We start from the raw sequence: 24,250 nt of genomic DNA on the forward strand, positions 1-24,250 counted from the left end.
AGGGAGGGAGGGAGGGAGGGAGGGAGGGTCTTTATATGCCAAACTAGATAGTTTCGATTTTGTCAACTTGGTCCTTTCTTTAGTGGTTCTTAACTGACTTTGTCTTAGAACACCTCAGAAAATCTAATGAAAGCTGTTTCTTTGTCCCTTGAAAATGAAAACAACACAAATTTTCCTTATAGTTTCAAAAGATTTCCTAAACCCTGTTCTGGATGCCAGAACCCTCACTTCCACATTGAAGAGTCACTGAAAGGAATTTAGCCAAGAGTTCCATCTCTTTCAGGCTTGTAGCTTAGAAATACATCTCTAACTGTAGTTAGCCCACAAATTCGAGGGAGAGAGGCTATGACTCAGGAAATCTGCTAGGCCTTCAATGGTAATCTACCTCAGAGTAGATGATAGCAATGGTGATTAGCATAGAAGAGGAAATAGAGTCAAGAGCCATCTACAGTAGAACAGCTAGGAATGTGACCAGGTAGAGAGAAATGACATAGAAGAGGTGGGCAGCGTGGACTCTGTGTGTAGATGACTCTTCTGTTGAGGTACATGAGGATTGATGTGTTTATATCTTATTGACAGTATCCGTTAGAGAGCTGGTAATAGGACACAGCCCTGGGCCTTCTTTATCTTTAGTATGCATACAGAATATCTTAGGAGTTTGTTAAAATGCAAACTGTGGTTCAAGAGGTCTGGGACAAAACCTGGGAATCTCTATTGACAGAAACCCTCAGTGAGGCTGCCCACCACTAGCCTATAGACCATGCTAATAACAGCAAGAGACTGGAGCTAAGGGCAAGCACTTTAGTGAAATGATAGGCTCATATTTAATAGCATCATAGGTAATAAAACTACCAAAATAAACCACATCTCCTGGAAAGAATGCATAAAATAGAGGAGATAAAACAAATATTGAGCCTTGCGGAATGACAGTTATTAAAGGAAACTAAGGTTTATCTCAGTGTAGAGCACATAGTTACCATGTGTGAAGCTTTGGACTCCATCCCCAGAGGACACACACATGGGGATGGTCGTAAAAGACTATGGTGAGATTTTGAGAAGGGATGGTCAGCTGGGCATGGTGGCACACACCTTGAATCCCAGCACTTGGGAGGCAGAGGCAGGTGAATCTCTGTGAATTTGAGGCCAGCCTGGTCTACAGAGGGAGTTCCAAGACAGACCGGACAACAAAAAGAAACCCTATCTGGGGGGGTCAAAGAATTAGGAAGTCTCAAGAATGACTTTCCCCGCAGAAAGCAACAGTGAAAATGAGCTGCAAAAAGACACATTCGGATAGCAGTGTTTGACCCTGTTTTGCATACATTCACCACATGGGTGATGGTGTCCCGGAGGAGCAAAAATTCATTACTGAAGGTGAACTAACTTTAGTGTTATAGTAATTTATAGTCGTCCAGAGGGACTCAGTACATAAACAGATGTACAGTGTATCTACCATATTAAAATTTCATGGCAGGAGGAGGTGATTAAGGAAAGCTGTCTTAAAGGGATCCTGGAGTGGGAGCCAGGCACGGTAATGAGAAAATGGTTGAGAAGCAGTACTATAGAGAAGATCTGTACGGGGTAGATGAAGCTTCAGAGGGTGAAAAGGACCGGGCCGGGCATCTAAAGAGGTAGAGGAAGGGTATGTCAGGAAGCCTCAACAGCATTTGCAGAGGCAGAGCAGCATAAAATAAGACATGAAATCAACAACAATTGAATGTGAAGCAGCACCCGAAAAAGCAGGGAGGCCTCAGGTCCAGCTTAGAGCTCATATTGCCGGAGGTGGGGGCGGGCTATAGTGTAAACTGGACAGTGACAGAAGATGAGCTAGGCTTCATGGAAAACAGAATCACACAGTTAAATGGTGCTAATTTTGCCAGGGAGAGTCACCCCTGCTGACACAAACCAGTAATCTCAGCTATTTGGGAAGCCAAAGCAGGAAGTCTGCAAGTTCAAGGCCTGCCTGGGCTGTCGTCATAGATGACTGTGGCAGGAATGTGGGGGTTACCTATGAGCAAGGGGAGAAGCCTGTCAGGCTGCCTGCTTCCGTGTGAAATGACTCACTTTTCCATTTCATTTACCCAGGAACCTCTTTGAGTCATTGGATTCTTCTGAGGCCAATCTATTAGGGACTCACTTTGTTCCATCCAGACTTTCTTAAAATGGAGCTCACCCTACCATTGTAAACAGCGCTAGAGGGTTATTAGAACCTGCCACAGGACAGTGACTCAACTTCCTCAATTTGTCTAGATGACATTGGGCTGTTCCCTTTAGCTAGTCCTCAGCCCTTCACCTGCCTGGTATGTCTGTCTCCATTTGGTTCTAAATCTCAGCTCCCAACATCTCTCTTCATCCTGCATCTTCAGCTCAGCTACACTTTTCTCCAGCCCTCAGTTCTGTCTTCTTCCCTCTCACTGCATGGCATTGCAGCCTTCCACCTGACCACATAGAGCATCTTTGCCTCCGCCCCTGTAGGAAAAAGAGATCATTGTCCAGGCGGTTGTTCCGGATGTTGTTGTTTCCCGTGTGTTCCACCAGGGGGCAGTGAATGATAGACAGAAGGCTTTGTTGCGTGTGGCCTGGCAGAGCCGGGCTTCTAGCTTGTACTTACTGTCTAGTTAAGGTCAGTCTGCAAGAGTTGGAGTCCCAGGAGCCCCCATCTTTTTATATATCAGATGGAGAAAATCAAAGTGACTGTACTAGAGGCCCAGTTCTCCGAAGAGCTCTGTACATAGCAGAACGTGTTACCGTGGCAGCCAAACGTTCTCCTCCACCCACCTGTCCTCAGCTCCAGCCTTACCAACATGTAGATAACTACATGAAAAGGAGATCTGGATCCCAAGACAGCCACGTCATCTCACCACCAAGGCAGACACCTCATTTCATCCATGGGTCCTTGTCTCTTGATGCTCAGACCTTTCCCACGCTGGCACCTACCAAACAAGCACAGTACCAGGGAAATCAGTGGGCAGCCCAAACTGTTCTCTTGATACATATTAACTGATCAGGGGCCAGTTTCTCCATAACAAAACTGTTACCTGGCTACTAGAGCAGTAACCAACTAAGTCCCTATGGCACTCTCCCCTACCCTCCAGCGAATGAGGTATGTTCCTATGGTCCCTGTAGAGCTGGGACAGACACTATCATAGTGGATCCAAGTGCCATTAATTCTGAACACAGAACCTAAGGATTCTCAGCCATTCTGAGCCTCAGTAATTCTTAGATCCATCAGTTACTACCTCTCTGGGCCTCCACGTCCACATAAATTACAGGTAGTAATAATATCCACTTCATGGGATTATAAGGATTAAATGCGATAATCACATTAAAGATCATGGTATTTAATAAGTGTTGGTTAAAAAGTCATTTACCATACCCACACTGGATTCTACCCTGGCATCTCAGGCAACCTCTCAGACAAAGCCCTTGGTTCAGTAGCTCTAGCTGCTTGTGCAGCTGAGACCAGGCCTGGTACACTGGCATTTCCCTTTCTGGTTATACCACTTTGGTCTGAAATTTGACTATTGTGCTACCCATATCAGAGTTTTATTTCAGGGTATGGCTACCAGCAAGCCTCCACCCTCCTACACCATGCCTACTCTTGCAGAGAGTCCCCTTTTAACCAACCTCTCACTCTGCTACAGTCCAGCTCACACCTTTGAAGCAAATAAAGAAACTGACAGCAGTGATGATTTAGAAACCTTGATGTTCAAGATTTATCAGCAAAGGCACTCTCTCTCTCAGCTTCATATCAAGGCGTTCTATAAAACCAAAGTCTGGTCAGTACCTTGGAGCAGGTTTTATCAGATCCTCTATCTCTTCATCTTGGTCTTGAGCTGCTTTCTGAAAAAAAAAAGGGGGGGGAATCTTTCTGTTGGTATAATCTTGTCAGTGTAATTACTATCCAGAAAATCCTTTCCATGATCTGAAACCTTCTAATCAGTTCCTAAGTTTATGGTCTTCACAGACCTTACCTAGATCAGGAACGGTAATGAACAGCAAGTTCCTGTACAGCACTCCCGCCTCCCTGCAGCAGATGAGATGTTGAGCCCCTCGTAGAGTAGGTGTGATTCTCTTGGCAGTGTTCTTGGTTAGGCTCTCTGGGCGAGGTGCTAATGCAATGATTACAGCAGCACGTTTCCCAGGCTCATTCTGCAGAAATGAACATAGCGCCTCCCTCCAAACTACATTTTTGTGTGTGTGCCAGAGTTTGCATGAGCTGGATGTGAACCTTTGTGAAATGAAGTTTCCTAGGTGACTGAAAACGGCAGCAGCTCCATGGTCCCTCTGCATCTTTAGCACCCCAGTATCCATCCCCTTAAGATAACGTTATTTAGTTCTCAAGCACGCACACGTACACACACACAAGACCTTCTAGTAACTTAAGGTCTCCATTTACTTCTGCTCAACTTTGGGCTGTGTGGTGGTTTGAATGAGAAAGACCCCCGTAGGCTCATATATTTGAATGCTTGGTAGAACTGTTTATGAAAGATTAAAAGGTGTGGCCTTGTTGGAAGAGATGGGTCACTGGGGGCTGGTTTTGAGATTTCAAAAGCCCGTGCCATTCTTCATTTTTGTCCAGTGCTTCAATGCCATGCCTGATTACTGCCATGCTCCCTGACATGATGGTCATAGCTAACCTTCTAGAACTGTGTGCCCACATTAAATGCTTTATTAGTTGCCTTGGTAATGGTGTCTTACCATGGCAATTGAAAAGTAGCCAAGACAACCTGCAGTCTCCACTGTCATCAGCTTGCAGAGGTAGGGGTACTGTCCCCTCTTAGAAGGATCAGGATATTCTGATCCCTGTCCTTGTACCAATTCTTTAGGAAGCTGGACCCAACCAAGGTCTATTGCCCCAAGTAATAACCAGAGCTCTTAGTGATCAAGGCCACTTGGAAGATAAGGAGGTGCTTCCTTAAAGGGAAAGAGGCAGTATGTTATTAGGAGCCCAAACCATTACCTTCTGGAGCAGCCAGGGCAGACTTGGAGACTAGATTATCAGGAAGCAATGGAACTGGTTCTAGCCCAACATTGTAGTCATTCACCTCTAGCAATAGCATAGACAGCAGGCAGATGTTATAGTACACAAAGATTCGAGTTGATCATGGTACAGCCTAAAGGTTTATGTTCCTAGATGCACCATGCCCAACCATGGTTCCTCTTCCAACAGGCCGGCACAGCCTATTCACACTTTGCATATAAACTGATGGAGAATCAGCAAACTACCTGTGTGTTCATCCTAAAGTGACTATTCTTAGATCAGACCTGCTAGGGCTGTAGCATAAACGCATTCAGTTGGAACCAGTTTCTCTCTGGGTTCTTTTGAGGGTCAATACTATTTGAAAACTCTGGCTCCAAAGGATCTTTTATCTGCCTTGTACCTGGCCTACCTCTCGTGTGCCTCTGTTATCCTTCCAGTTGAAATAAAGCAGACTAAGGGTAGCCTCCTGGCACTTGGACCGCTGTTAGAATGAACTTCATTGAGGATTTTCCTCTCCCCACATCTATAACGTCTTTAAACTACTGGTAGACCCCTCTTACTGTTCGCCCAGAACAAACTAGGTGCTGCTACCTTCTTCCCCTGAGAGTTCCTTCCCATTCAGCAGGACCAGAGCACTGCTCTGTAGTGGCAGCTGGATGAGTCAGCAGGCCCACCTCGTTCAGACTCCAGTATTCATCCCTAACCACTCCCTCCAGCACACTTCCCCAGCAAACTTCCTTCATGCCCGCTCTAAGCATCAGTAACCAGGGTTTGTTAAGTTCCTAGACAGCTCATACATGCAGTCCGCAAGGACACTTCAGTTGGTCTTTACCAACAAGGCATAAGGCTTAAACATAGGGGACTCTGAAGCCACACTGTCTAGGTTTAAATCCCAGCACTGTCGCCTCCTACATTGACCTTAAATAGCTTAGAAGTTCTTTCCTCAGTTTCTTGACATCTAAGCGGTGATGATAATAGTACCTATCTCGTGAAGCCATTGTATTATAAGGAATACTAACCATGGACTATAAAGAACAGGAGCTCCTGATACACACTAACCCCCAGAGAGTGCGTGCTGTTAAGTTCTATATGAATTCTGCCGACTGGAGTCTCTAGCTGGGTGACACCAGATACATTGCCTTTCAGCACAGATCCACTTCCCCAAACCCAAACTTGAAGGACTCTTGCCCAGAAATCTTTGAAATGAATTTCAGTCGTCTACCCAGTGCCCTCCTACAGCAGAACATCTGCTTTACCTTTGTGCCCTTCCTCCGCCACGGTCGCTCCTCTCAGCTCTCACTAGCCCATGGTGTAGTGCGGCTACATTGTACCCTGCAGCGTGCTCCCATAGACCTGAAATCTGAGAGAGAGCAGTTCTTTTATTTTTCCTATTCATTTGTTTGTTTATTTTAGTAGGATATTAAGGGAACAGTTGTATCATCACAGAGAGCCAGATTTCTAGCAGGTTCACAATTGGCCTACTGCCTGATTGACTGGCAGAGCTGTTGACGAGGAAAGGTGGGTGGGCCCAGGGGACACTGTTCTGATAATCCTGTTATAGCTATGCTGACCCCAATCAACGTTAGCACTCTCTCAAGTGTGAGTCTGGTAGTCCCTTTATTTAAGGCCCAAGTACCAGGACTGGGAGTGAATTATACTCTTACTTGGGCCCTGCCCCTTCCTCCACCCCTACTTCCTGACCCTGGAAGAACTGAACTCCTCTATTCATTCCTACTGATGAAGGCAAAACGATCACAGTGTTCTGCTCAGTGGCCAGCTCAGGGGTCATGAAAGCAGCAACAAGGATAGCAACGACAGATGTGAAAAGGAGAGAGAGTGCCGGAGCGGTCTTGTCGGCGTCGCCAGCAGAACTCAGTGACGGAGCCAGTCTCCTTGGCACATGCTTGTCCTCCCAGTATGTGGGGAATGAGGCAGGAAGATTGCCATAAGGGTGACACGAGCCTGCAATATTTAGCAAATAAATAAACAACCCTTGGTGATTAATTGGCTGCTGAGCATAAAAAAAAGGGGAATGGCAAAAATATCGAGTTCCTTGCCCAAGTAGGTGGAAAATGTTGTTTTCAGCTGAAACTGGAAACAGTGATCTAAAAGCACGTTGAAGCTAATGGCTCAGTGGATAAAGCACTTGGTGGCAAAACATGAAGATACTGAGGATCAAAGTTTCGATCCTCAGAATCCATGTAAATACAATGTGGAGGTGGCAGCCGCTTGTAATTCTAGTGCTCAGAAGGTAGAGACAGGATCCGCAGAGCAAGTGGCTAGCCTGTATCAGTGAGCTCCTGGGTTCAATTTAGAAACCATGCTTCAGTGAGTAAGGCGGGGAAGAATGAGGAAAACTTCAGATGTCAACCGTGGACCTCCATACGTGTTGTCCACACACATGCATGCATACATACTTACACATCAAAATAGAGAGGTGCTGTAATGGTTAACGTTGTAACACCTTATCAGTTTGACAGGAAGTAGACTCATCTGGGAGATAGATGGGCTTCTGACATGCCTGTGTGAGGTTATCTCGGTTACATTAATTGATGTAGGAAGACCTCTCTTACCTGTGAACAGAACATTCCCAGAGGATCTTGGACTGTTACCTGGAGAACAGGAACTAGGAAGCAGCCATGCGTTCATTCCTCTTCTGATAGGATGTAAGGAGACTAGATGCTTCAAGCTCCTGATGCCATGATGGTCTGTGACCTGGAATTAAGCTAAAATAACCACCTCCTTCCCTTTTTGTTGCTTTTGTCAGAGGATTTTATCACAGCATCGGGAAAAGGAACTAAGGCAGAAATTGGTACCAGGACATGCTTCGTGGCTGGGATAAACCTGACTGCTTGGTCCTTGGGCCTTTGCAACTGTTTGTGGCTGGAATGTGGACACGTCCGGTGCTTTGGGTTTAGAAAGGCTGTTCAGTGCCGGAAGTAGAACTTAATGGGCTGTTCCGGTAACTTGGAACACAAGCATGCTAAGAGAAATGTGTTCTGTGAAGGGCTGGTTCATGAAGTTTCCGAGGGGAACCCAGATAGAGTGCATTTGTGTGATACTCTGGCCAAGTATCTGCCTTCATTCTGCCCGAATCCCGAAAGCTGTAGAGAAGCTGAGTTGAAAGATAATGTCCTAGTTAGTTAGTTTGACAGGTTGGTGCTGCGAAGGCAGCAGGAGTGAGTAATAGGACTAGATCAGCACTCCTGAAGAGAAACCCCCTGTACTGTGCTGAGATAACCGGCAAAGTGCTCCAAGGGGAACCCTCAGGTCAGGGAGTCCCCTGCCCCTCAAAAGTGACTGCCTAGGATAGAGAATGGTCAAGTGTAAATTGATTGTTGGGTATCGAGTTGACATCCTGAACTCAGTATGTTCAAAATAAAACTATGCCATCCTTGAGGCCATAGAAGCCAAATATGTTGGAGTCATTCTTGACTCTTTCTATTCATGATTCACATCCAATCTCTTAGATGATTTTTCAAAGGAAAGTAATTCTGTCTTCAGATGTCCAGAATCTGTCATGTCCTTCTACCTCCTGCCTGACATCCCTCATGCGAGCTACTAACTAACGTTTCTCTTGGTTTATTGCAGCAGCTCCCCAGCTAGTGTTCTTGATTCTAGCTTTGTCCCTTTTGTCTGTTCTCAGGACGGCCACAGTGACCCTTTTACAAAATAAGTTAGATTCCATCATTCCTCTGCTGCATTGGCTGTCTGCCTCCCTGTTTGATGCAGAGTAAAAGCAAAAAAAGCCCATCATGCTGTGGTCTGTTCATCCCTACCAACGACTCCTGTCTCCGTTCCTTGGTAAAACTATTAACCTTTTCCTTCCTTCAGTGTTGTCTAGCCACTGGACTTCTGGTGCTCGGCCCCAGGCCTTTCCCATTGCTGTCCCCACTTCCTCCTCATTCAAAGAATGCCACTTCATTCCCTTAAGGTCCTCTCATAACATTTTCTCTGTGTGGCCTCTATTCGTGCCTGGAGCTCCACTGCCTAGAACTGTACCGAGCGTATAGCACATCCCCAGTGAAAATGTTTGCAGAGACAAATGAGCGGGAAAGTTGGAATAGACGGCAGAAAGAAAAGGAGGAAATACGAATTTCCAGCCATTGGTGCGAGTGCTACCAGTCAAGTTATTGATTGTCAATGTTTAGGAAATAGAAAATAAAGTAATTAAACTGGTAAGATTAGCAAATGTCTTATCATCGTAGGCTCTCAGTATATGTTGACTGAATCAACGGTAATCTCTTAACAGACTGAATGAAATTATCAGAGCAGAAAGAGTGGGGAGGGGAGGAAAGGGAGGTTGAGGTTGGGGTTAGGGGCAGGGGTGAGAGAGAGATTAGAGAGATTATCCCAAAGTTAGATAAGCAGTCAGAGTGTAGTTGATTTCATGAAACATTAACCCGCTGAGCTGTTACGTAAGTGTTGCGTTTTAATGAAGGAACCACTAGAGGGAGTGCAAGGTTCAGCAAGAGTGTTCTCGATGAACTCATTCATACTCCAGGCACTGGCTTTTCCATGTTTCCATCCCGTCTTCATCTATGCTCCTGCATCTGTTTAGTCTTCTCCTGAACTGATTTCTTTCATGTGTCTTTGATAAATAGTTATAATTTTAATGGAAGTATGACTGTTTGGAATCAACACATTGTCACCTTGAAATCTGTTTTACTAATTACTAATTTACTAATTACTGTGGCCGGAATGTCCCTTGAGAATTCATGCATCAGTTCCTAAGCTACCGGTAGATATGCTATTCGTGGAACTTTGTTCTTTAAGAATCATTAGGCAAGAAGAGCAATGGTCATGGAGTTTGTTTACTTGCAAAAATGCTAGTGTCAGACCATTGGGTAAACTGGGTACTTGGGCCGAGAGTCTTTAAAGCTGGGCTGACCTGTGCACGCCCTCCCCTGCAAGGGCAGACAGCTGATAAAGACCCTGACTCCCTGAGCTTGTTTGAGTCCGTGGAAATTATTAGCTCTACTTCTGCACACAGAGATTGCATTGCTTGAGAAGCCTGCTGTCTATGATGCGCTTTAGGGCTAGAGAGTTGTTTGGGATGAGCAAAGTTTAACAGCCTGCTTTATTATCTTTATAATCATTGATCCCATTGAAATTTGCGGAAAGGATTTCAGTTTCTGGATTTGTGGCCGAGCTGGATTCCTGAGGAATGTAGAGTCCTTGACCTGTTGGCAGCTCATGGTTGAAGTCTTTTACTGCCCTTAATCTAGGCCTATGAGTTAAGCCCTCAGTATTGTGGATTTTTTATTAATAGAATAATTTCAATTGGAAATAGAACTTTTTAATAAACTTGACTTACTAGAAAAAATATTATTTTAAAAATGAACAGCTACTACAGACTTCCTGAACACGCCATAGTTTCCTTTGCTTGTCACATGCTTGACACAAGCATGACAGCACACTTGGTACAGCAAAGGAACCACACTAATGCATCTGTGAGACCTGCAATCAGGAGCTGATTCAGATCTCAGCTCGTTTTCCCTCTTGCCCTTTTCTTTCCTGCTAGGAGCGCACCCAGGCCCCCTGGGCGTCATCAGGACTGCCCAGGCTCTACTTGGCTGCCAATGCATCGCATACTTTGTTTTCATGATTTTCAGTTTTCAGAAGTACAAATATTTTTATCTATGACATAGTCTATTTAATGGAATATTTTCAAGGAGAACAAGAAATACAACTATTCTTTTCTTTTTTTTTCCTCTTAGCACCTCTTTTTATTTTAATTCGGAGCAGATCCTGAAACTGCTCCTTGCAAAAGGAGGGTGAATATCCTTCAGTTTGTGATTTGTAAATCCGGTGTTCTCTCTAGAGAAAGCCTTTCCGTTATCCACAGTCTGCAGACTCATGCTACCGCCTTGTCTCAGGAAAGTTAAATGGAAACTGTAGATGCATATTCAAAATATATATTTCTAATTTGTTGATCATTTACTTTCTATATTTTCTAATGTCAGAATAGTAAGAACCCTTGTTTTCTTTTCTATTTTTTTTTTTTTGGTGGTGAGGGGGGTTTGAGATTGGGTTTCTCTGTATAACAGCCTTGGCTGTCCTGAAACTCCCTCTGTAGACCAGGCTGGCCTCAAACTCAGAGATCCACTTGCCTCTGCTTCCTGAGCACTTAGATTAAAGACATACTTCTTTGCTATTGGGCTTTTATTTGTATTTTATGTCTATGTATATTTTGCCTGCATATTTTTGTGCATCACATACATGCAGTACCTGAAAGGGCCAGAAGATGGCATCAGATTCCCCTTCCCGCCCCCCCCCCAGGACTGGAGTTACAGATAATTGTGAGCTGTCATGTGGGTGCTGAGAATTGGACCCGAGTCTTCTGAAAGAGCAGCCAGTGCTCTTAAACTCTGAGCCATCTCCCCCGCTCTCCTCAAAGCTGAGTTTTATCTTACTGATGATATAGGGAATACTGAAGGCAAGTTAGAGCAGAATATTATGTTAAGGAAAGCTGTGGGACAACACATGGCTCTGTCCAATATATTCTTCTTTTGTAAGAGATATGACCGTTTAATGTAGGTCGGCAGTTCTCAACCTGGGGGTTGGGGACCCTTTCACAGGAGTCTCCTATCAGATAGCCTACAGATCACATATCTACATTATGATTCATAACAGTAGCAAAATTACAGTTATGGGGTAGTAATGAAATAATTTTGTGGTTGAGGTCACCACAACGTGAGGAACTCTATTAAAGGGTTTCAACATTCAGAAAGTTGAGAACCACTGATCACAGCAATATCGTGGAGGTTGCTAAATGCTTATTTTTAATGTCCTGACCAGAACTCTCTTGCAGTAAACTTACTAGAAGGTGTATTTATATCCATAAAGAAAGTGATGTCAATTAACTCAAAGACTTCTGTTTGCCCTCAAAAGCAAAGAAATTTTATAATAAGCAATAGCAAAATTTAAGAAAACTTAAGAAATGCATGCTAATCACATAAATTATGACATAAATCGTTGGGATTCAACTCCCAAGAAAAAATTTTATGGACGTTTCTGGATGCTCAGATTAATAAAGGATCCTTGACTCTTATTAGGTGCAACTTGGAATAGGCTCAATATTGAACGCAGGTCTGAGATTACATGATTTATCTGTCTTATGTCCTCAATTGCATTTTTTTATTTCTGATTAAAAATTGGTTGTCTTCCAGGCATTATCTGTAACTTGGGCAGTTCCAATATATTACAGATAAAGGCCAAACCATGATTTTCATCCTTGTATAAACCCATCAGTTTTCACATGCTTGAATGACACTACTGGCCACACCATTTCCCTTGGCCAGCCATCTCTCTAAAACTAGATCCTCAGTCTCAAGGAAGGTCAAGCCAGTGGGTGTAGACTGATAAATGTAAGCCTGCTGTAAAATAGTTGGGGGAAAAGCCAAATAGCCGAAAATCCTCTTTGTGCAGGTGCTGGGCCAGTGGTGTGCCTTTCCACGCTGCTTTGCTTCACTGTGTTGTTGAGTACCCGGAAATGCAGAACTATGGCCATTGCCTACTCTGTTTTATATTCTAATAGCTCAGGGAAGATTTTCATTCCATTGAGCACCAGACTGTGGGGTATATTTTTGGAAGCAAGTGTAGGTGTACCAGAGCCAAAAAAGGTTGGGAACAACTGTAGACAGACTGATCTCACTGTTCCTAGAGCTGCCAATTCTAGGCACGGAGCCCTTAAAGTGGACTAGAAATGTCAAGTGGGTGGTTAAAAGAAAATCCATTATGTGGGACTAATTTCTGATTTCCCATGATCAGGTGCATGCATTTTGTGTACATGCATATTTTGTGTGGTAAGAAGCAGGTGTGCACATAACTGATTATTTAGCTGTATTAAATCAGAATTGGGGTCTTATTGAAAGAAAAATATGAAGTATATAATTAGAATAGGTAATATTTTTATTTTTATAAATGCCTTTTAGATATATTGTGCTAACATTTGTGTTGAAGGCAGTAAGTTCGATTAGGAATTTTATGGTAGAAAAGCAAACGAAGCAGAGACCTAGGTTTCTTGGTTCCTATCCTGATTTCTCGCTTACGTTTGTAGAACATGTACACCTGTAAGGCTTGCTGAGCATAGATGGGAACTAAAGTAACAGAACGAGCTCTGGTAGAGGAAACAATCAGTTGTCAATATTAAAACCTGATCTGTAAAAGCCATTGAGTCAGTTCCCACAGTGCTGTGCATTTGACAGCCATGTCAGCTGCCCTGCAGGGGTAGTGAAGAGGGGTCAGGAAAGAGTCCTTAGAAAATAGCACAGCAAGGTTTGGACATTAGATAGGGAAACACTGGAATTTTTAATATATTAACCATTCCTACCTTACAACGATACATTCCCTTATCTTTCCTTCTATAGATCTTGAGGGGGCAGGGTGGGTGTGTAAGACAGGGTCTCTGTATGTAGCCTTGACTGTCCTGGAACTCACTTTGTAGACCAGGCTGGCCTTGAACGCACAGAGATCCAGCAGCCTCTGCCTTCTGAGTGCTGGGTTTAGAGGTGTGACAGCGCACACAAGACCTGCACAGGTGTAAAGCGAAGTCCCAGCACTGGAAAGGGGGAGTGGACACAAAGTCCCACCACTCACCAAGAAGCTGTTTGCAGTTGGTATCTTCTGGGCAAGGGAAAGGCCGTTTTCTCCAATGCAGTGCCGTTGGACCCATCAACAACACTCCAGGGCAGGCCCAGGAATGTTGGCCAACCCAAAATGGACTTCATGGTTTTTTTGTGTATATTTTGGTGTATTTTTGTCTTACTGGGTTGTTTGTTTTGATTTTAATATTTTGTTTTGTTTTGTTTTTATGGGTATTGTGCCTTACCGTGGGGAAAATATTTATTATGCAGGAAACAATGATTACTCTCAGTTCATCGAACAAAAACAATAAAGCTTATTATGGCATAGCTGTTTCAAGAGACAAGGCTAATATAGTATCCACCAGTAAGATATAGTATCCATAGTAAGAATATGAAGATTGATGAGTAGACAGGGCAGGAAGAGCTAGGAGGAGTTGGGGGAAAGGAAATAATATGATCAAAATACATTGTATGAAAAAATTAATTAAACATTTTAAGACATGCACTACCACATCCAGCCCCATTCTCTAAACCCTTATACCCAGTAGCTAGGAAAGCAAGCAAGTATGCTCCAATGGTGGTTTGGCACTTGTTGTAATAGGAGCGTTGGGGCTGCGTCCCCAGCACCCCAGCCGCCCGCACAGCTAGCTTTACCCGAAATAATTACACGGACACTGTATTCTTTTAAATACTGCTTGGCCCATTTCTATCTAGCCTCTTCTAGGCTAATTCTCACATATTAATTTAGCCCATTTCTAATCATCTATGTAGCACCGGTCTTACCGGGAAGATTCTAGCCTACGTCCATCCTGGGTCGGAGCTTCATCGCATGTGTCTCAGAGAGCAGAGCTATGCGTCTGCCCAGGAGAGGGGAGCATGACGTCTCTGCGCTCACTTCCTCTTCCTCCCAGCATTCTGTTCTGTTTACTCCTCCCACCTATGTTTTAACCTATCAGGGCAAGCAGCTTCTTTATTTAATTAACCAATGACCTTCCTCCATCAGGCACTGTCTTTAAAGACCAAATGCAGGTGTGCTTCAACTTAAGAAAATTCTGGAAATAAAATGATGTGCTGCTTGCCAAAGGATAGATACAAAAATATGGTCGAAAACCTTCATTTTATAGAGGGACTCTTGGTTGTGACTGCACGCCCCTACTGACTACCTTAACTTAACATCCCTGACTAGTTCAAGATTGATTGACAACATCAGCTATCGCATGATTCTTCAGCAACACATCTATCGTGAAGCATATATTGGTGTTACTACTTGAAAAATGCAGACATCAAATAACTAGTCTATACACTCACATAAACTAAAGAAAGGATTTCAGGGAGTTTGGTTTCCGTGTTTTGTGTAATGCCACACGAGCTGTGTGGATGTGCGTGTAAGAGAAAGCATAAAAGCAGGATAGCAAGCACTATCTAGAGAGAAGAGCCAGGCACTACATATTAGAATTAGATGGGCAAAGGATGTTTTTAAAAGAGCAAATAACAGAGAAAAATTGGCCGTTGCTAATTTCTGGGAAAGCCATCTTACTTTCCATCTCTGGTACGCCTCACCCCTGACCAATCAGTTGAGTTTTCCCTGCTGCTGATCTCTTGTAACCATTCCTGCTCTCAAGCAGAAATTACCCATAATGGCACAAATGGCATCATTTAATGAAGCAACAATAGAAGTACCAATACCATATTCCCAGAACAGCTTAAGAGGTTTGATCAGCTGCTACTGGAAGTAAACGGAATAAAATGTACCTTGTTTGAAAATGCGAGTGCACCTTATTAAGCACAACCTTGGATGGGGTGGGGGTTCTCTCCAATGCTACAGCTACAGCTAGGAAAGTGGCTTTGTCCTGACCTGGCAACAGCCATGGAAATTCACAGGAGGTTCAACAACTGCAGTTCTGTAGAAAATGGTAGACAGAAATATTAAAAGGGTTACAGGGCTTCTAGCTCATTAATTACAGCTAAGCACCCAAAACGTCTGATGTGCATGCACTCCTAAAAGGGCATCCTCCGCACCAGAGAAAGCAGTGGCAATTCTCTTTATCTTTTCAGATCATAATTGACATCCACCAAGTTCTGGAACCACCATCGCTAACTGCAAGGGCAGGCCGTTTGAGAATGTGCATTCAGGAATTATAACTTTCCCCCATTTATTTGGATTATAGTTTCAACATTTGCAATTTTCATATTATATCTTTTCCCTTTTTAAGATGTAGACCCATGGATTTTATTCTTTTGGCACTATTGTAAATAGGATTTTCTGATTTTCCTCTTGCTACTGTACAGAAATACTATGAGCTTTTGGGGTTTCATGTTTTACATATATTCTTTCGGGGGTATGCTGCCACATTCGTATGGAGACTAGAGGACTACTTGTGGGAGTGGTCTTCTTCTACTTAGTGGGACCCAGGGGTTGAACTCAGGTCATCAGGCCTGGCAACACATGTCTGCACCTGCTGAGCCATCTTGCTGGCCCTGGTTTTCTTTTTCTTGTCTAATTACCTGGCTAGATCCAACAGGGCAGTCTTGAGCAGAAGTGGTGAGTGCGGGCATCCTTGGTCTGCCCTGTCCTGTGAAGAAAGTACCCAGTCTTCCGTCGTCTTAAGTAAGACGCTAGATGCGAGTTTTGTAGGTTCCTCTTACCTAGCTAAGGATATATCCCACTCCTAATGAGTATTTGTAATGTGGATTGGATTGGATTTTGTCAAATGCTTTTTCTGGATCTACTGAAATGATAACTTGGTTTCAGTCCTTGATGCTATTGAAATGGTAAATTTTGTTGTTTTGCAGATGTTAAACCAAACACTTTCCTGGGATACGTCCCACTTGCTTAAGGAATATAATCATCTCCCAATACTTGTTGAGGATTTTTATGTCTATAAGGGACGTCAATCTGTGGTTTGTTTGGTTTTTTTTTTTGTGATGTCTTTGTGTTACCAGGATAATAATACTGACCTCATGAATGAGCTGGGATGTATTTCCTTTGCTGCTTCCACCTTCTGGAAGACATTTTAGATAATTGGTATATATTTTCTTTAACTGGTTAGCAGTGAATCCTGGTCTTCCTTCCAAAAATTAGCATGATCTTAAAATGCATGTGGGCTTACAGAGGATGCAGAATATTTAAAATGGTCCTGAAAAGAACAAAGGTGAAAGACTGCACACTGCAGTAATAAGAGCAGCCTGCCGCTGGCATATGAATGGAGGGGAAAAGAGTTGCACAAACCTCACCTAGGCGTGTTGGTACACTCCTCACACTCCAGTGCTCAGGAGGCTGCGGCAGGAAGATTAGACTTGAGAACTGCCTGGGCTACATAGTGAATTCCAGGCTAGCCTAGGCTAGATAAGAAACTGCAAACCAGCCTGACCACTTACCAAGGCCCCGTCTCAAAACAATAAAAGAAACCTATACATGGCCAGGTAAACAGCTCAGATGTAGAATACTTGAATAACATGCGGAAGATTCTGGGTTCAGAAAAGCCAAAAACTAAACAAACCTCCCCAAACAAACACTTACATATCCATGGTCATTTGATATTTGTCATGGTATTGAGACCATTGAACGAAGAAAATCAATGTCTTTTGAACATATAATGCTAGAATAACTAGATATCACTTGAAAAAGAGTGATGTTGAATCTTAATTCACACTTTATATTAAAGTTAACTTGAAATAAATCAAAGACCTAAGACCCAAACCTAAGACTCTCTGCAAATAACTTAGGAGTAAATCTGCATGACCTTGGGAGGGAAAGTGGTTTCTCAGAACACCAAAACAAACAAACAAACAAACAATACCCTACAACTAGCAAAAGAAAAAGATTGCCATGTATAGTGGCGCAGATTTGTAATTCAAGCTGCAACTTAGCAAGACCCTACCTGAAAAAATAAAAGACAGGCTTATATATAGTTCAGTGGTAAAGCATTTTCCTAGCACATGCAAGGCCCTGGATTCAATCCTTAATATCATAAATAAATAACAAATTTTGATGGCCATGGTAATATGGGCCTGTAGTCCTAGCTCTGGGATGCTGAGTCAGGAGGATTTCCAGTTCAATACCTGCCTGGACCACAGAATGATACTCTATCTCAAGAGCAGAAGAAAAACTTTGGACTACAAATGATATCTTTAAGTAGAAAGATAATCAATATAGTGGGGGTGGGAGAAAACATTTGCAAGTTCTTATAGCCAAGAAAATTATACATAACTGATACAATTTAACGATAAAAAGAATAGTTGAAACATCTACAAAGGATATGAATAGTTGCTTTTCCAAAGATGACATACAGATCACCAATAGTGGCATAAAAGATGTTTGACATAGTAAGTCATTAGAGAAATGCACTTCTTCATACCCACTAGGATAGTTGCAATTGAAAAAAAAAATCGACAGGCATTCACAGGAGCATGGAGAAGTTGGAACCCTCATATGTGAATGAGTGGCTCTAAAATAGTATAGGCACTTGGAAAACAGTTTGGTAGTCCTGCCAAAGTTAAATACAGATTATTGGCCAGCATTCAGGCAGGTGGATCTCTGTGAGTTTGAGGTCAACCTCGTCTACAGAGCGAGTTCCAGAACTGTTACACAGTGAAACCCTGTCTGAAAAAAAAAGAGAACTATTAAATATAGATTTATCATATGACCCAGAAATGATATTCTTAAAGGGGTCTCTTCTCCCACCCCACCTCTCACTGTAAACGCACAAAAGATAGATGTCCATGCAGTTTATATGCCAATGTTCATTGTGGCCAAAATGTGGAAACAGCTCAAATACATATTAACTGGCAAATGTATGAACATAATGGACTATGTTCACACAGTGGGGTATTTGTTTCGCAGTCAAGGAATGAGGGGCAAGAGCCATTGCTCAGTGGTAGAAAACACTGTGTTAAGAAGAAGCTAACCAGAAAGACTACAAATTATAGGCTCTGTTTGTATGAATTATCCACAAGAGATACATCTATCCTGGCACCCAGGGCAGTGTTGGGTACTGGAAGGGACAGAGAGTAGTGACTGCTGAGGAGTGGAGAGCTTCTCTGCATGATGGTAAGAATCTTTTAAAATTGGTTGTGTGGATGAGCAGTAGAGCTGTTTTCTAAAAAAGAGGATCAGAACTAGCTGCTCTCATAGTGGACCCACTGTGTATTTTTAGTCCAGGAAGGATAATGATTTGTTTCTCGAAGAATCAGCATTTGGGTTGCTTCTAATCAATGGAAGAAAAGAATAAGAAAACAGAGTTGGCACTGCAATTTGTCAAATTCACATTTTTATTCTTCTCGATTGTTGTCCCTGCATGCATGTATGTGTACAGTGTGCATGCCTGGTATCCTCAGAAGTTAGGAGGAGGCATTAAATCCCTTGGAACTGTAGCTACAGATGGTTGTGAGACACCATGTGGGTGCTGGAATTGAACCGAGGTCCTCTGCACAAGCAACAAGTGCTCTTAACCACAGAGTCATCTCTCCAACCCCCAGTTCACATGTTTCATAAAACTCGTTTTCTTTGTTATCATTATTGGCGTTTCTGAGACAGGGTTTCCCTCTGTGGCTCGGGTTGGCCTCAGATGCACAGGCCTCCTCCTGCCCTAGTCTCCTGAGTGCTAGGATATGTACTATCACACTGGGCTATACAACTGAGGGGTTTTCCCTTTTTTCTTTTATTTATTTAATTAAAATAAAATTACATGCCAGGTGGCAGTGGCACATGCCTTTCATCCCAGCTCTCTGGAGGCAGAGGCAGGCAGATCTCTGTGAGTTCAAGGCCAGCCTGGTCTACAAAGTGAGTTCCAGGACAGCCAAGGCTACATAGAGAAACCCTGTCTTGAAAAACCAAACTGAAACTCTGCGTTTGTGTGTGTGTGTGTATACACATATTTATTTTTACACACCATCCCTTCCAAACTAATATTGATCATTGTTTTTTAGTTCCTTATTGGTGTTTTGCCTGTATGTTGCCTGTAAGAGGGTGTTGGATCCTGGAGTTACTGACAGTTGCGAGCTGCCATGTGGGTGCTGGGAATGAACCCATTTTCCCTGGAGGAGCAGTCAGTGCTCTTAACCGCTGAGCCATCTTTCCAGACCCCCATTTTTAGTTCTTTGTGTAATAATTCCGTAACAAACACATCCTCTTTGCATTGCAGATTTTCAATGTGGAGGTGTACTTCGCATGTATTATATATAAACTAGGCATATCAGTTGCCCTTTGCATATAACGTACAAGTCCAGACACTCCTGCGCTCAGCCTCACAGCCTAGACTTACTCCTCCCCACCAAGCCCCCAGCCCTTCCCTGCCCTCACTCATTCTTCCTTTTACAACTCCCGAGCTTCCCCACGCTTTTCTAGAATACCCACCACACCTCTTCTCCTGGAAAGCTGCTTCTCCTTTGAGGAACAGTTTAACTGTCACCTTCGTGGTGTTCTTGGTATTCCTCCTACTCTGTAGCAGAATTAATTATTTTTGCTTCCTTTTCCCCAGTGCTGAGGATGAAACCCACATTCCAGGCAAGTACACTACCACTGAGCTACTTTCTAAGACTTTGACACTGTTGTAGTATATTTTTGCTTATATATGTGTATAGACACATATACATACATGTTTAATATATGTTGTCTACTATACAATTTCTTAAGTTTTTAGTAATCTTTGGTCATTGAAAGTAGAAGGTAGAAAGCACATATTCTCATTGTTCTGTGTTCATTGACTGTATCAAATATGAGCATGACCGTGGTAATATCCCTGTCAGTAATCGGTAGAGCTAGACAGACAGGTTCACCTAGCTGTTTATGGCCTGAAGAGGAAGCACAAGGAAACACTCCTTGCCTTCCCCTACCCAGATGGCTGATGTTTGGTTGGTTGGTTAGTCTGTTGGTTTTTCTAGACAGGGTTTCTCTGTGTAGCCCTGGCTGTCCTGGAACTCACTCTGTAGACCAGGCTGGCCTCAAAGTCACAGACATCTGCCTGCTTCTGCCTCTGCCTCCTGAGTGCTAGGATTAAAGTGTGTGCCACTACCACCTGGCTCTGAACTACTCTGGGAATGTCTAGTATCCTGAAAAATTCAGAGACATAATATCACTACCATTAAAGATTTTAAGAGATTGGCGCTAAGACTCTAATATATGCTATGATTATAAAAGAACACAAAACAATATACAGTAAAGGACTACAGTTTAAAGCGGCTTCTAATTGCTGTCAGAATTCCGTGAGGAGGCCCTCTCTCCTCCTGTATGACATGCAGGAGGGCTGCAGGGGACTGCACTTCAGCAATTGACAGCCCTGGCTATGTTCCCCATATAGAGTTCCAGTGTGACAACAGGAGACTAACAGCTTTCAACACGCCTTGGACAAGCGGTAAATGGCATTGCCACTCCCCAAGGTGGCCCAAGTCAGGGAGAAAGCGAAGCAAGGGGAAAATGAGCCAAGGCTCCTTGGAGCGTTTTCAAGGCTTTTAGGCTTTTTCCACTCTGTAGGGAATTTCTGTGTCTTTATCTCTTTTATGGAACTGTAAAAGAATATCAACCATTCAAAAGTGTTTCTTGAATATTAGTTTCCCATCACTGCTTTAACAAATCAAGGCCAGGGTCCTGGCTGAAAGCCACCGTAACTTATCCTCACACAGGTTTGGAGCCCAGTGTCTGACTCCTCTCTGGGTCTGGGGAAAAGCCTGCTTCCCTGCCTGTGCTAGGTACTGAGCTATTCTTTTCCCCAGCCTCTTTCCCCATCACCAGGGCCACCAATGCAGCCTCTTTGCTTAGTTCTCTCACTCCGCTTCTCTCCCATGTTGAATCCCCCTCTGCCTTCCTCCTTAACGATGCTTTTGATTGAATTTAGGACCCACCTGGATAATGCAAAATAATTTCCCCATCTCAAGACCGTTAACATAATCACACACAGAGTTCTTGCCACATGCGTCACACTAAAATAGAGTCCAGGGATGGAGATATGGACACCTGGGCTGGGGGATAGTGGAAGAGCGCTTGCTGACCACATGCTAACCCTAGCACCGTGCATAGCTGTTTAGCCTTCCGTGGGTATTTACAGGCCTGTGCTCGATCTGTGCTATCCTTTTTGTATTCACAGCGTCACTGTCCTGCTACACTGTAAAGTCCTGGAACACAAGGCCCACAGCGTCACTGTCCTGCTACACTGTAAAGTCCTGGAACACAAGGCCCACAGCGTCACTGTCCTGCTACACTGTAAAGTCCTGGAACACAAGGCCCACAGCGTCACTGTCCTGCTACACTGTAAAGTCCTGGAACACAAGACCCATGTTGGTTTTCCTTTCTAAGTGCCTTGTTTGTGACCTTGCCTGCTGTGTATGAGGGCTACCATATGAATCATTAATGAATAGTATAAGCCAAACCTTGTCCGTGAACATGAGGAATGAGGTTTGGTATCTGACTAATCAGATCCAGGTAATCAGACAGCCACTCTGCTCCTGCTGTGTGCCATGCATCTTCCCACTCAAGAGACGGTTGTGAGGCAGGAGCAACCAAGTGAGCCTAGGCTGGCCGAGAATGGTGGAAGATGGCAAAGCAGTAGTCCAGGGCACAGGTACCACTGCAGGGATTGATGACTGTTCCATTTAGAAGGAAGCCCACCTATCCCCTACTATCACCATGACAACTTCCGACCATAACCCTATCTGCTGTTGAAACACCCTGCTTTATGTCACTGCCAAGTGCTCTCCCAACAACTTCTTGGTTACCACATCACCAGGAGCTTGCCCCTCCCCCACACCCACCCCTACAACAACCCACTTGATGTTCAAGTCACTTTCAAAGTTAAGAAAACATTTCTTCTGCTGAACTAAAATATTGCCACTGGTCTTCCTAGTTGTGCTTTTAGCAAAAGTGTAATGCACCTGTTTCTAGAGACCCCGTAAGACTTTTCATCCGTTTATTCGTTCAGTGAATGCTTCCTGAACATCCTTTGCATAGTGGCCACTGTGTTCGTGATTTTAAAGAGAGTCGAGCAGACAAAAATTCTATCATCAAGGGCATCCCAGTCTAGAAGAGGGATGGTCATGTAGATAGTCTATTGCACCAGTGTTCTGGGAGAGGGAGAGGATGCCTAGTGGTAGCCAGCAGTAATGCCAAGCAGCTCTAACCAAGGATAGGAAGTCATGAAGGAGCTGCCTCTGCTTGGCTTCAGTCAGTCATTCAGTACTTATTGCATACCTACAATGTCCTGGGCGATCTATTAGTGACCTGGGATTTTTACCAGGCATAGGCTGCTAGGCAGTGATCAACATTTGTCAAGTCAAAGAGGCATACACTTACATTATTAAAAAAATTAAGTTGCTGTGTTTATGTTCCAGACAGTGATGCCAGATACTAGAATACATATAGGACATGTTGGTTAGGCTATCTTTCACTGCCAGAAGCTCCTGGTTGGCTGGCAAAGACTGAAACATAAACTAACATGCTATCATAATGTGACGGTCACCATGGGGAGATGGTCCAAGGGAAGCACAGACAGAAAGGCACTCGAATCTCGGCTGCAGCTGTGGGATCTGTGTGAATTTTTGGAAGTTCTCCCAGTGACACGGTGCTTGGACTGAGTCTTAAGGGGCAAAGAGGCCTTTTTCAGGCAGATGCAAAAGGAAAGGGTTTTTTAAAGGGCAGTAGACATCCAAAGGCAGGGAGATACAAGAAAACAGGACCTGCATCAAGAGTTTAGTATGTCTGGGTCAGCGGCACGAGACACAGCTGGAAACTCAGGGGAGGGCTGGCTCCCCAAGGACTTTGTGTACTGCATTAAAGTGTTTGGACTTCTCCTGAAGGCAGTGGGAAGCCAGAGAAGATCATTAAGTGGGAGAAGTGACACAATCAGATGTTTCTCTGACAAAAATAACTCTGGCAGGAGTGTGGAGGATGAAATCCAGGGGTGGGGAGCCCAGGGGCAGGAAGACTGGTACAGTCTGCCAGGGGGCGGTAATGAGGAAATAGGGAGGAGAGGCTAGAGGGAGCCCTGATGCAGCAGACTCAGGAAGGCAGGCAGTCTAAACTACACTCAGGTTGCTGGCTTGAAAAGTAATGGTAAGAATACAGGAGGAAAAGCATGTTATAAAGGTGACAATGAGGGCCTTGTTGTTTGTGGCATCTGTTACCCATTTGATAGAACTGTTTGTTGCTCTGACAGAAGTGGTCAAATAACTAACTTAAAACTAGAGTTGTTTTGGCTCACAGTTTCAGCGGGGTCAATCCACAGTCCTCGCCTTTATTAATTGTGGACTTGTGGTGAGGCAAAGTGTCATGGCAATGGAAATGTGACAGAGGCTACGCACTTAATGGAAGACAGGAAGCAGAGAGGGGTCCAGGACAAGGTACAACACCAAGGTAATTCCCCTGGTGATTTACTTCTGCTAGCCAGACCTTAAAGTTTTCAAAACCTCTCCAAATAGCACACCACATGAGGGCCAAGCATTCATTGAGCCTCTGGAGGGGGAAACTTCTGAACTAAACCATAATGCAGCAGAGAGGTGGCGGAAGCAGAGTGCAGAGCAATAGAGCAGGAGGAGACATGACATGGAAACAGCAGCCCAATAGTGCTGAGTGCCTAGCATGCATTGGCCACTGGTGGGAGTTTCTGAGGCCCTCAGATACAGAGATGCAAGGGACTGTGTTTGCTCTTCAAGAGCATGGCCTGGGAGTAAACAGAGGCTGCAGAGGTAAGGC

At 43.8% G+C, this 24,250-nt stretch overlaps 1 protein-coding gene and 1 long non-coding RNA gene across 2 annotated transcripts in view; one reads left to right on the top strand and one right to left on the bottom strand.

Moving 5' to 3' along the window:
- The window catches only part of Hdac8 (histone deacetylase 8), a 221,761-nt gene that overhangs the window by 17,287 nt on the left and 180,224 nt on the right, over positions 1–24,250 (top strand). The gene's annotated exons all lie outside the window — the stretch shown is intronic.
- LOC113457436 lies at positions 1,445–7,680 on the bottom strand. The gene is made up of 4 exons (XR_003378007.1): positions 7,594–7,680; positions 6,238–6,341; positions 3,785–3,840; positions 1,445–2,930 (listed from the first exon to the last, which is right to left on the bottom strand). It is a non-coding gene; the product is annotated as an uncharacterized LOC113457436 (long non-coding RNA).

This window comes from Microtus ochrogaster, chromosome X (assembly GCF_000317375.1).
Source record: "Microtus ochrogaster isolate Prairie Vole_2 chromosome X, MicOch1.0, whole genome shotgun sequence".
In the NCBI taxonomy this organism is placed as follows: Eukaryota; Metazoa; Chordata; class Mammalia; order Rodentia; family Cricetidae; genus Microtus; species Microtus ochrogaster.